Here is a 14,493-nt window from a genome sequence, read left to right on the forward strand (position 1 = left end):
TTTTGAGCTGCTGTTGTTGCAGTGGTGAGTTGCCATTCGGCGTGCAGGGATGCACGGTCTCTGCACAAATCGCGGGAGTAGACAAGTGTCAGAGGATGTGTGAGTGAGAGAGTAGCATCAGCCGCATCTAGGAGACTAGGTAAGAAGTAGCTGCCCGCTTGGAAAATAGCGCTATTAATGATAGAAAGTGACAACCAGTTTTATGATTGAATTTGTGGTTTACATAGAATGTGAATTTGAAAGCGATGTGGAGTTAGGGGGCAATGTGAATAGTAAAAGCAAAAAGATTGTTTCAACGACTGTATAAATTGCTGTAGAAAGTGTTTAGTTTTTAAGGTTGCATAAACGGTTCTTTGACTACCAGTTATAAGATTTTAAACGTGATAATATGATTTATTTAGATAAAAGACACAGCCTATATAATGTTTGTTTACAGAAAGATGTTACAATATCGGAAAATGCCAACTTCTTGCTGCAAATGTAAACGAATATGTTTCTATGACACCACTACAAATCATAATAACAGATGCTATAGATGCGCAAATGTAATAAATGCCGCATGCAAACACGAGTATTCATATCCTGTTAGCGCGTGTATGATAGATTCCAGCTAGGCCTTTACGCTTTCAACACAGGTAATTAGCACAAAATCCGGTCCCCGGCTGAATGACCTCCTGCACACGATACTGACACACCTCCCGGGCTGAGACAGTTGAACAACGCTGCCCCTTGCAACCGGTTACAAGGGACTTGGAAAATGCGACAAACCTATGACAATAACGTATGATTTATACATGAAATATTTCTTGGGTTCGGTTCCTAAGTGAAAGATGATTAGCGTATTTAAATACATGACATTTACATAGGGCCTAATAAGATAGGAAAATTGTCATGGATTTTGAATATTTAATATACTGTTTCTCTTATCTGTTGAGAAATTGAGAAGAAAACGGAAAACTTCAGTCATGGAAGCCAATAACCAGTCTGAGATTCGAACAAGTATCATCTCGAATACAACTAACAGTGTTGCCACTACAACACCCTACTTTGTAGTCAGCTGTTTTTAACATATTTCTGCGTTTTTAACATACTGTTACATAGTTTACCTGGGAAGGCTGTAGATGCAAGTGGTCATTTCTTTATTTATTTAAACTCCTATCCCAAAATTAATCTCGAGGTAGTGAAAAAATAACGAAAAAATCATACAGCTGAGATTAGAATTCGCGACCTTCCCGAACGCAGAACGGGAAACTATTCAGAATATTTACATGTTAAAACGTGTAGTAATTCTCTCTCTATGAAATACAAAGTTTCAGAATAGCAAATGTTATGGAGATGTAAATTAACTACCACCAGCTCAATGAACCTCTTGTGACATGGAGTTAAAACATTCTTCCGTCCATCGTTGGCTTCAAATGACTAGCATAAATCGAAAAAGAAAAAATACACAATTGTTGGCCCTCTTTCAAGTGTTGGTTTACTTGACAGAGTTCGTATTGCTAAAAAACAGACGATATTATTGATATTATTTTCGACATTCTGGCTTTAGAGGCAAATGATCTTTGGCCTAAACCCAGATTTTGTAAGTTACTTAAAAAATAGGAGATAAATATAACAAGAATATTCAACGCCATATTCCGGGAGAAATGTCGAAATATTTACGTTGACACATCCAATAGCATTTGCAATAATTCATATTTAGAAAACAATGATACTTATGCACTGATATATTCTGTATTTAAGAAGATCAATGCAAGAAACATGTCCCGCAATCTTTCTACAGTTAATACGTAAAGCGTGCGTGGTATTACAATAATATAAAATGGACTTTGATTTTTCCATGGAACTATAATAACAGGAATACTTGTTTAAATAAAATCAGTATGAAAAGGTTTTAGAATAATGTTTATTTTAGCTAAATATCTCAAAGAAACCCTATAATCGACGGATTAATGTCTGCAAAAATAACCATGAATACCCCATAAAATATTTTTACTGGATGTCGTAAAATAAACTAAATCACTGAACATCCTACAATGAAAGCTTCAGTTAGTTCAAAGTGAACGTGTCCAAACATCACAGATTGCGTGGGAGTAAAAGTGACTCATTCTTGACACTAGACGGAGGTGAGAAGTCAGATTTACTTACCGGATGCTTTACTTCATAGAAAACTTTCACATATGAGTATAAATCAGTTATGGCGAAAACAAAAGAAATATGCCTCTACTGGGAATTCATAACCCGATTCTCAAGCTCATATCCAGTCACTCCCTGACTGTTTTTAAGATCTTTCTTAAAGTGTACCAAAGATAGCTGTGCCAATCATTAACATTTCGTGACTGGTGTTCAGTGGTCCCTGTTCCCAGAGATAGGACGTCCAACGAAGGTTTTCTGTGATTTTTCTGAGTCCCTCAAGGCAAATATATGAATAGGTTACAACCGAAAATGTTCCACCCAATTTATAGTTTATAATCATTCTGCCATTCTATCCTACACAACTCATTAGGTTGGTATACAGTATTTAAAATAAAGTGAGAAAGAAACAAACATATAGAGTAACTGTACACGACTATACTTCAGTACTTGATTTTTCAGTGACTGGTTCTCGTTATTGTATATTTTGGAACAGTACATCAGTGAGGTATTTAAAACTGTGTGGCACAACGGAAAATCATTTTTGTAAACCCCCAGTAGAGCTTCCCAACCCGGGGATCAACGGATCCCTGGAGTCTGCAAATGTGCCTAAGAGTTCGCGACTTGACAAGAATACAATTTTCAATTGCTGTATTTCTGCAAGTTTTGACGTAAACACGTCTATATTTTAGGGTCAGAGTCATTCGGCAAAAAGTGGAACGAAAAAGTGAAACGAAAAAGTGTAACTGCGTTGTTATGTTACCTAGCAAACATCAATTGTTTACTCGGCATTATTGTTACCAAGGAAACGTCATCTGTTTACTTAGCATTGTTGTTACCTATAAAACATTTCATTACATTACCTTACCTTACATTACATTACATTATCTTACCTTACCTTACCTTACATTGCATTACCCTACATTACATTACATTACATTACCTTACATTACCTTACCTTACCTTACATTTCATTACATTACATTACTTTACATTACATTCAGCTACCACAGACCCATCTTAAGGGTAACTAATTCAAGTTAAATGAGCAAAGTCTTAATCAAACTTTACTCAATTGTAAAGCATGTATAAAGGAAATATTTAGAATAAAGCCAATATATAAACTTCCTTTCCGTATAGACGTACTTACGTCTAATTCTCCGGAACCGTGGTTCCACTATCACTTTTTTATAAGTTTTTCCATAACATTTTGCTTCCAATTCTATATTATATTTAATCAAAATGTATGATATAATTTTGGGTTGGGGGGGGGGGGGGGGTTCCGCAGTATCAGAAAGTTTGAAGAACACTGTTATACAGCACTGCGATCGTCCCTTGATTTTACTGCAAGACCTGTGGATACAATGCTACTGGCTTTGAATTACTCACATGTTAAAGACGAACCTACAGACGTATTTGTAGAAGAAGAAAGTACAGGGAATGGTGAACAATATTTTTATATGCATTTTGTACAAAATAGGGGTTCCGATTAAACGACCTTCCAAATTCCTCAGCATCACAGAAGATGGTACAGGATTAGCTCCATGAGACGTGTATCAAGGTAGTTTATAAATGTGTCGGTATCAAATAGAATAAGAACATACAACACTTTTAGTGATGTTCTACTGAGATTCTCATTATATTAACATTTTAAAACCAACATTTATAATGGTTATTTAAACGTTTATGACAGTATTGTTAATCCATTATTTAATACATCCCTGGGCATTGTCGATTGTTGATATAAACGACGTTTCGGGTGTTTGTTGCATAGTATTTAAAATATTCGGAGTTTGATTACAACCACTGTCATTAATAATTATTATTAGTGGTAAGAAATCTATCAGTCACCTGAAGACGGGAATAGAGCCAATTCCCGAAATGTTGTATTAAGTGTACCACAGACGCTGGACGATGTACAACATAAATTCCTATAAACATTGAGAGTACATCGGTTTTTCATTGAGAATGCTCTCGGCGGGAAATAATAAAAACAACAAAGCTTTTTGTTGATCGTTTATTTAACGAAGGTTTTAATGGTCGAGTTTGTGTAGCGTTGAATGACAGTATGCTTAGTGAATGATAAATTGGAAATTATATAGAAGTAATGCTCTAATACGTTATTGTCTCAGCGTTTTCTTGGATAGACTTCCTAAAACCACGGAAACCTTCAGTCACCATAACAGGCCTCCGGATCTAGATTTTAGCTCGAGATTTGCCGAATACAAAGCAAAAATTCTAACGGACCTGCTGAGATGTTCGGTACTTAAGTGGTTAGTGAGTAACTATATTACAAGAGACGAAAAGTGAATAAAGCTACGTGATATGGTCAAATAGCGAACAAGAGATAAAGTGATCACGTGATAGTTCTAGAGCTCGAATTAGCCACATAGGAAGTGTTGATATGGACAAGTCAGTTGAAAATTTATTGATACATTGAGTGAGGATTCATAATTTAGATAAGTGACTGTGAGTAATTAAGTGACTTCATGAATGTGTCACTAAGTAGTAGACTGAATATGTGACTGTGAATAAATGTCTGATCAAGTGAGAGATTAATGAGTGATTTAATAAGTGTTGGGGTTAATGAGACGAATAATAGTGCTGTAAGTAAGTGATTAAGTGATTTAGTATGTGCGTTAATGAATACGTGATACTGAAAGTTGTTAAGTGATCGAGTTAATAAAGACAAATCATTAAAGGTGGCGTGTGAGTAACTAAGACGGAGATATAGTGTTTTCACGAGGTACTTAACTCGATTTGAACCTCAATATTGCAAGGTAGAAGCGTGAATTGAGACAGCATTCCATGGAACTTTCCGTATATCTTAATCCAATGAGCTTAACCATCATTGTGCACAGTGCAGAACATGTCTGTTCGAGAAGAAACAATAACAAACGGGCATTCTTCATAGAAAACTTATTATTTTTAAAATTCTTACGGAGTAATTGGAGCAGAAGACATTAAAGGGCAGAAGATTGTTTACAAGGATTTTTTATCAGCAACATAGGTTATATAAAACCGATAGTGATGATCAATATTAATAAATTTTAAAGATGTGGAAAGAAAATACGAAGACATATTTTAACATAGACACTGTTCATTCGTCAGCATTACCTTCTGCAACCCTCATCTGTCTTATGGTGACAATTCTTAACACGAGAAAGTAAAGTTTAGAAGATTTACAATGTGAAAAATCCCGTAAAAACAACCTTAAGCATTTGATTAGAAGAAATATAAACATTTACAAGTAAGACAAATATATAATTTGTTCCATTCTCATAGATTATTTCCTACTGAAAGTCAATATGCTGCTTAGTTTCTGAGACAGAATGTCCATCAAATACTAGCCGCTCTTTAAATTAAGCACCTCTTCTTCAAGAACTACCCAGAGGTCTGAAACATAACAGTATCAGCGCCCACTAACCTCAGCACATAATAAGATCACATACACAGATACTTAAGGAAGTAAGTGTCACGGACAGACACGTCATTCAATCAGTCTTTTTGAAGTAAACTAAAACTGTGTAAATAATAGTATCATATTTCATTAACATGTGGTTTAATATAATGTACTTTAAAATGTATGATCATTCTACTTAACGCGATGTTAAAACCGCTCAGAAACACTCTTATATCACGCTCTTGACGCGGCAATACAGGGAACAGCTTGCTGCACCCACTCTCTGTCACGGTCCATTGTGTAGTTAATATTTATTACTATTCCAATCTCATTGTTTCGGAATTCAGTTATGCAAATACTCATCCATACATTACGCAGTTTTCCTATCGACTAAACCGCTAGACTTGCTTCAGATATATTTGTTGTGTTATACACATATTGCATTGGGACTTATGAGCAGTTCTGCTGTGTGTAAGATAATGCAATTAAAATTAATTTGTAGATGGATGTGTCCCACATAGACGAACGAAACATTATATAATTTAGGATTCAGTGAATCGAAGGTCAACTAAACTACAAGCAAAAGTCTTGAAAATAACAAAGAATTTAAAATTTTCTTACTTACGTAATTAGCTGCCGTTATTGGAATCATACCGTGGACTGAAACGCCAAATTAACACGCAAACGTTTAGTCGTGGACGTAGATATAATCATAAGATGTCAAACTGATTTATTTTGAAATATGAAAAGCAATAAATATATTAAGAAGGACTGAATAAGTGGGAATTAAAAGGGTACATTTCATAGAAAAATATGTCATTCAGGCTACGATTCGATCAGATAACAAAACCACGGTAACGGATTTTAAATATGTCAGTCTTGTTAACTGCGGCTTGAGAAACGGTGTTGCTTGACTTTTTAAATCTCTGAAACATTTAAAACAGTTATTTTACACACTTTGACAAACTTTTGGTTTGTATGACATGTGCCCTTTTTATTCCTAAGTGTTCATTTATATCAGAGGTATATCCATAAAGGGAAATAAACACTAAAATGTTAAAAATGAATACCAACTACATGTCTCACCTAGTATTTGTACTCAGAAAGTATTTTATGTTCGCTTAAGTTTATCTTAAAATAAGATGAACTGAAATTATTGAATTACGACACACATATTACATACTTATACCTACGTGTAGGCCCCATATTAGCATAATCTTTTATATGCACATTTAATAAACTTCTCCTAGCGACTGGAGATAGAAGAAACCGGGGATAAGAAAGGAGTCTATAGAACTGTCATACAAAAACATTAATAATGTTTTTGTGATATACACAGGTTGCGGCCACAAACCTTTGAAAACCTCAGGATCCATTATATCAGTGTGTGTCACTCTCTCTTAAGTTGAGAAATAATTATTTGAGCAATCTGTTAGTTAATCAAGTATTTCAAATTTTCCACCAAATATAAATCATAAAACTGTAGAGTCAGTCATTTCTTATACCAGTAAACCAAAAATAATTTATTCGTTCGGCCATGTAATATCTGTTTCCTTAATCAGTTTATCTTCCAAATATTTAATAAATCAAACCAGCCGTTAACCTCATAGTCGGTCAATAAGACATGAAATTTATCAATTACTTACACAGCCAAGACAGATTTCAGAGTATCGTCATTTCGGTTAATCAAATGGCCTACTTATTTTAATTAATCAGCACTAAACTTTAAAATCGGTAAGTTGGATTTTGTGGGTTTCCACTCGATACAATCCTTTACCAATAATTCAATCAACTGACCAATTCTCCGTCTTATCATTTAAACACATGTCCTGTTGATGAGCCAAAAAATCAAGTTGTAAAACATGCAGCCAGTCAGTTAATGATTGGTTATTCACTTAACCTTCGAAGTAACCAGACATTCAGTACGACAGTCAACGGTAATTTAGACCAACTGGTCACTTTCAATTTTATTGTTCGTTAATACGTCAATGAATTAATCAATCGATCCAACACATGTCTGCTAACCAGCTGCATGTCCAGAATAGGAAAAAAGTCGGGTCTCATAGGAATATGAATAACAATGGCCACCGCGGTCACCGGATCATACGTTTCTCGGTTTTGTCCTCTGGGGCCACCTGAAGTCTGTCGTTTATACCGACCGATGAAGAAATTTTCAGAAATTGCAAAACAAGATACAGTCTGAATGTGATAAAATCACTGTGAACATGTTGCGGCAGGTACAAACAGCTGTTATGTTCTGTGTCATTAAATGCCTCGGAGTTGGTGGACAGTAATTTAAATATTCACTTAAATAAAGATGATTTGACCGTAAACCCTATGGGGCGCGACTTTTGACCCATCTGTACAGTAGTCAGCCAGCGTTCCCCCATTCCATGAATATTCACTATGAGACGGATTTACAGTTCTATGAAAACACTGTTGTCATGGTTACCGTAGTTCCAGTGTGTGTAACGGAGAACTCGTATACAGTGTCGATAATGTAGCTCCCTGTGCCATTTTCTCTACTCACCAAATTTTAAATAAAATAAGAGTTTAAATTATAGAGACATTAGTAATGACGAAATATGGTTGTTATTCGCGTTATTAAATTCTTCTTAAATTTTACTGCCCAAAGGTAAATTTCCATGTGGATATGTAGGTTATTATGCGTTCTTAGCGCGTAGTGCATAGGGAGAACGCTTTATTGAATAATCGTGTCTGTCCATCCTTCCGCCCATCCGTCTGCCATTCGATTCAACTCGAGAACCACAGGACGGATTTGTATGAAATTTTATGCGGAGATTGTTATATTCTGCACGATCTCAAAATCGTACATTTGAATATCCTATGACCGATGATTACGAAATGACGGATGAGTAAACTCGTGAGGTAGACATTGAGGTGCTACGATCTGGTGGCCAAAGTAGGAAGTATTGAAAAAGGCGGATTTAATACGTCTAAATGCAGGTTGCAAAGAACACATGTTGATATTATGTATATTCCCGTACGGAAGACGCTTTCCAAAATGCAGTCACTGGTACATGTACTTGGGTCCCCATACCGGGGCTCGGGCTATACACTCTCGGGCGGGCCATATTGTGTGCCCACATCGGGCGAGAAATATTGTGGAGGCAGCTAAGTTGGCTTCAGGGTCGAGATAAGGTTTCTGCGCGGGAAGCATTAGTATGGGCCATTCGTTGTAAAGTTTTGAAAATTATATTATCTGACCATGTATTCTGGGTCTTTTGTCGCCACGGCTTTGCGCGTCCTCAGGTTGCAGATAGAGGAGACGGCCTCCGATATGGAGCGTAGCTGCGAATATGCTGAATAAGCAGTCGCGGACAGCCTACAAGGGGTGGCCCTTCAGCTTGGAGGTTGGACGTGGGCCTAACTCCTTCCCGTAAAAATAATGAATTGTTACGAAATGTTACACATGCCCTCAGAGTGGGATGGATTCTTTGGAACGATCTAAACGAAGGAAAATTGACATGAGATTTGCCACATGGAGTGTATGGAGTCTGTATAGATCAGGATCATTGGGAATAGTTGCAAGAGAATTAGGAAAGTGTACTTTGTGGTCTTAAATCATAATTTAAACTCAGTGGGAGTACATAAGGTAAGATGGGATACAGATAGCACTGCACCAGCAGGTGATTATACATTCTTCCATGGAAAGGGGAATGAGAATCATGAATTGGGGACAGGATTTTTTGTACATAAGAGGGTAGAGTTTGTTAGTGAAAGGATGTCGTATATAATTCTAAGAGGTCGTTGGTGTAATATTACTGTTCTGAATGTGCGTACCCCAAGGGAGGATAAAATTAAAGATGCAAAGGATAATTTCTATGAGGAAGTACAGCCTATACTCCATCAAAGTACCACGTGAATGTTTTGTTAGGAGATTTCAATTTTAAAGGAGTAAAAGAAGATATTTTCAAACCAACAGTTGGGAATGATAATGAAGTTAGAGTAGTTGCCACATTCAAAAATCTAATTGTCAAGAGTATAATGTTCCCACATCGTAGCATTCATAAATCCACTTGGACATCTCCTGATGGAAAGATACACAAACAGACTGACCACAGTTTGATAGATAGGAAACGGCATTCAAGTGTACTTGACGCCCGATCCTTCAGGGGAGCGAACTGTGATACCGATCGCTATATGGTGGTTGCAAAAGTTGGAGAGAGGCTGGCATTAAGTAAACGAGCAACGCAAACGAGAGCTTCAGTCCCAAGAAACTAAACGAGGAAGAAGGTAAAGACCAGTATCAGTTTAACATCTCAAAAAGGTACGCAGCTGTGGAGGCATAGGTGATGATGCGGATATCCATAAAGGTTGGGAAACCATTAGAGAGAACATCCTAATTTCAGCAAAGAAGAGTCTAGGTTGTTATTTTGGGAACTTCTTGAGTGGTTCAGCAACTGTTGGCTTCTCAGGAAGGACTCGGCTTCATGAAGTGAGTAATTACGTTATCTGAAGATAAACTCCAGTTTACAATAAGTATATCAATTTTTTGTGTTTATTTCTGATTGTTATTACTTACTGACGGCATTAATACGCCACGTATGAAAATGGTTCTCCACAAAATGCAGACATGCTATACGAGCTGCAGAAGCTTGTTCAGAGACGTTTGTATTAGCGTCGATCTAAAGGTAGTGCCATAGCAGTTGGTCGCAGACTTCTCAACATGGACACCCAGATTTGTGTCCAAGTCAATTCATGTGGGACTGGAACAGGTTTCGATCCTGTTCCTTCGGGTTTCCTCTGTCAACATAATTCCACTTTTGCTCCATATTCCCTGATGTATCTTTTGGTGAAGAGATAATGAAGCCGTTAGCGGCCTATTTCCATAGAGATATAGTCTCACCCCATTGAATCAATAATAATAAAAAGTTGGCATTTCAATATATTAAGGTACTTAGCAAGGAGCCCTGTTTTGGACTGAAACTACGACTGACAATATACCTAGGATGGACATATTTTGGTGGGGAAAACATCTGCAAAAAGTCCAATTGGAAGACGTAATTGAAGACAGGGAGACAGGGAGACTGTGAGGTGTAGCGGATAACACTAGTTCGAAATGTCCCGTAACGATCCTTACCACAGTGTTAGTTTTATGTAGTTAATATTTACTTATATAAACAAAGAAAACCCCTAAAATTTCTCTCAGTATTGCGGACAATCTACTTAATTTTTTAATCTAAAGTATCCAAAATACAGATCGTCTAATGTGGAATTTATGTTTGTCATTTTTATATTTAATAAATTAATATCTAACATTTTGATAACGAGTTACTAAACAGTAAGAGACCTAATCCAATTCCTTTCCAGAAAATATCTCCTCATCATTAAACTGAAGTGAAGATTATGATTATGCGAACTGTTAATGCTGATTGGGTGTTGAAGTTACAATTGGTCTTATGACCTTAATACAGATTTTCAGTTTGCTCTTTAATATATTTTTATATTTGATTTATCGAAAACTTCCCACGTACAATCTCGCTTGCCTTGTTGTAACTTGAAAACAAATAGTTACATTTCTGTTTATTTCGAGATCACTTAAATCGGTCTGACGCGGAACGCCATAAAGACTGTCCAATATTCCTTATTTAAACAAACAATCATGCCTGCACCTATCACTTCCCGTTGCATTATTTACACGGGGAATTCTGTACGCGTTTGAAGCTGATTGACATTGCGAGTTAAAAGAAGAATCCACGCAGACATACGACCGCTCATTCAAAAATTAACGTCGCCTTAATAATGGGACAAATAAAGGTTTTGTGATTTTTCGATAAGCTGTAAAATCACACTATGAAACTAACGTTGCAATCGAAGTAACCAGAATAGACCCGCCTCATCTTAGTTGGTGGTGAAAACATATAATTTCACTCACGACGTTCAAAATGTCTCTCACATAGTAGGTAAATTTTTTCCCCCTGTTTTCTGTACAAAAGGATTAAACTGATGGTCTGAATTTAGGTTTCATTAAAGACGAGGTGATTCAGCAATTTAAATAACTGACGTATCAACTGATCTTTTTGTATGGTAGGACTGGAAGATAACTGAAATTTATTGTTCAAGAATAAAAGAACAATGCCGATAACAATTTATTTTAAATTTAAATCGCAGCTTTCCTGTTACAAATAACTGCCACAGCTCAGTTCATAATAAATCCGTATTATTTTCCGTTATATGTCCTACGCTGTGGCATTCATGGTCTGAAATTAAAAGTGATGAAGGTGGAATGGCATTCAAAGGCATAATAGTCATATATAGTTTCAGTGGTTCACAGACTTCATGTTACTATAAGCGTATATTTAATTTAAAAGGAAAATATACTAAAATAAATTAATAACTTCCCATATGAATAAAACTTAGGTGAATACAATTATTGTTAAGAGGCTAATAGTCACTCAGAATGTCAATTAATACCTCCCCCTCCTATAGAACCCTAAGGTTCATTAGCATGTACAAAAGATGCCGCCACCGGTCCCTACCATGTACGACATGAATCTAGTCCGCACCATCATTTTTCATATCAATTTTAATATTATCCTTACATCTACTCGTAGATATTCCACATAGTTTCTTCACTATATGTCGCATGAGTGGCAAATTATGTGTATCTATATGCGGTGTGTTATCAAAGTGGCCACACCGGAGATCAAGGAGGAGGAGATGGAGGAGGTTAAAATTAGAATCAATATATTAGAAGTAGGTTGTAAGGCTGGGAACTGGGTGAATTTAGCTCAGGATCGCATCCAATCGCAGGCTTTAATGTTAGCAGTATCGTATTTGACAGAGAGAGTAGCGTTAGGAATAGACATAATAAAATTATATTTAAGTGTCAAAAACATAAAACATGTGACACTTGAGATTATCAGGACAGTGAGTATGAAGATGACTGTCTTATGGGACATTGTTACGTGTCGTGTGTTAGAAATTAACCTACGTTTCAGAGGTGCTTACTCCCTCCATCATCAGGACGGTAATTAAATGGCGCGATAAAGCGGGTGAAGAAACAGGAGATGGCCGGATAAGGCCGAAACTTGCCCCGCCAATTTTCGACCACTTCAAGCACTTATTCTATCGCGGCTTGCCTACCACCCTGATTATGGAGGCAGCGATAACCTCTGAAACGCAGATTTCTACGAGACTGCACGGATCAAGGTCTCAGAAGACAGTTATCTCTATCTATGACTCTGTATGATGTAATGTCGTTACTGTTGGTATAATTCTGAAGCTCTCAAATGACTGCGATGAAATTCCTGTTATTTTTGCAGCTGTGATAGTGCATTATTCAACTGCTTTTATGAATGCCAAGACGTCTAACCACGGTATGCTATATAAAAAAGGAATCGAATAAAATCTTTACTGTTCCGCAGTAAAATGCACGTTGGTTTGTACAGTTAGATGAGCGGACGGAAGACTGCAAGGATGTCCAAGGCTACCAACTTGGCAGAGGTTTTGGTACCTCAAATCCTTCACAGCTCACAACACTGAAGTGAGAACAGAAGATTTTCCTTAAACTGCATATAAAAACGTTGTAGATACTTTAAAGAAACTGTTGCAACTCACGCCTTTGATTCTAATTTACATAATACTGATGTGGCAAGGTTAAAGATTTAAAAAATTCAAAATTATAATTTTATATGTTGTTTTTTATGCTGTGAAACTCGGTGTGTCAGCATTATGTGAAGTATGCAGATTGTTAGTGTTTGGAATTCGGAAGTAACAAGAGGCTATAGAAAATCACATAACATAAAGCCATTACTAATGCGATCATATCATTGAAGGTTACACGAGCGGAGCGTGTATTCTATTTATCTATTTACATTTCATTTAACGACGCTTTTAGTAACTCAAATTATACGGCGTCAAATGGGAGGATGATTAGTGAGTAATGAATTCGAAAGGATGTGGAAGGAAGTGGTCATAGCCTAATTGAATGTACTACACCAGCATTCACGTGGATTGAGGAAAACCACAAAAAACCCCACTCATGATATAGGTCTGCGGCTTTGGATTTGAACCTGGCACCTCCCACATACAACGCAGGAATGCGGAACATGCAGCACGCAAACATAATTTTTTTCGAAAACCTCGTGGAAAGACACTGTTTCAAATACTTGATAGTAAATTCCATATAAGGAGAAGATTTTGGTGAATAGCCGAAGGATTAATTGCTTCACGGAATTTACATAGATCAATGGAATTAGCTGGAGGCTATTGAAATTTCTAGTGATCACGTTGTGTTACGCAACAAACAACCACAGTAATGACATTAAATAGGGGACAGATAAGCAATATGATCCAAATAAAGCGAAAATTTAAAATTGCACATTCATAGACACTACTGTCAGTATTCAGGAGTTCCTGGATTCAAGTATCGGCTGGTGAATCGAGTAACGCGTCTAATGCGTTCCACGTCACCTTTCTCATACCTGACAATAAGCTACGGTGGATATCTTTTACCCCCCTCAGAATTCGATACTCATGCTCACGATACTGTTCTAATAATCTACAAATATGATAGAGTGTTGTTGAATATTGCCCAGAAAAAGATAATACCTCTCGATTATGCGTTTATTTTATTTACCGTTTACAGAAAATTATAACAGGCTATGTACTAACATGGGATGACGTCCAGTGGAATGGTGTTCCTATCTAGTTTGATTTGCGAGGTTCAGTTAATGTATCGTTTGAAGATTTCTGTGTTCTGTGTTGTTGCGCTGTGTAGTCTGGTAGATGAATCGCCCTGATGATGGAGGCAGTATGACCTCTGAAACGTTGGTAAACATCGACCAGACTACACAGCGCAACGACCCAGAAGACGGAAATCTTCATACCCACTGATGTGAAAACCTCAAATCATACAATGTATCGTTTGTTTAGGTTTGTTTTTTAATCACGTACAGGCAAAAGGATTAACACGTTCATCTCAATTAACA

The 14,493-nt window shown here is 36.7% G+C and overlaps 1 protein-coding gene across 1 annotated transcript in view; it reads left to right on the forward strand.

The window, feature by feature from the left end:
* Positions 1-14,493, forward strand: part of LOC110831025 (inactive dipeptidyl peptidase 10) — a 110,753-nt gene continuing 96,260 nt past the window's right edge. The window contains exon 1 of the mRNA XM_022066556.2: positions 1-139. The gene's annotated coding sequence lies outside the window, so the exon portion shown is untranslated. The remainder of the gene's footprint in view (positions 140-14,493) is intronic.

The sequence above is a fragment of the Zootermopsis nevadensis genome, unplaced genomic scaffold (genome assembly GCF_977971745.1).
Source record: "Zootermopsis nevadensis isolate Lab colony 2312 unplaced genomic scaffold, Znev_1.0 Znev_ptg000022l, whole genome shotgun sequence".
Classification (NCBI taxonomy): domain Eukaryota; kingdom Metazoa; phylum Arthropoda; class Insecta; order Blattodea; family Termopsidae; genus Zootermopsis; species Zootermopsis nevadensis.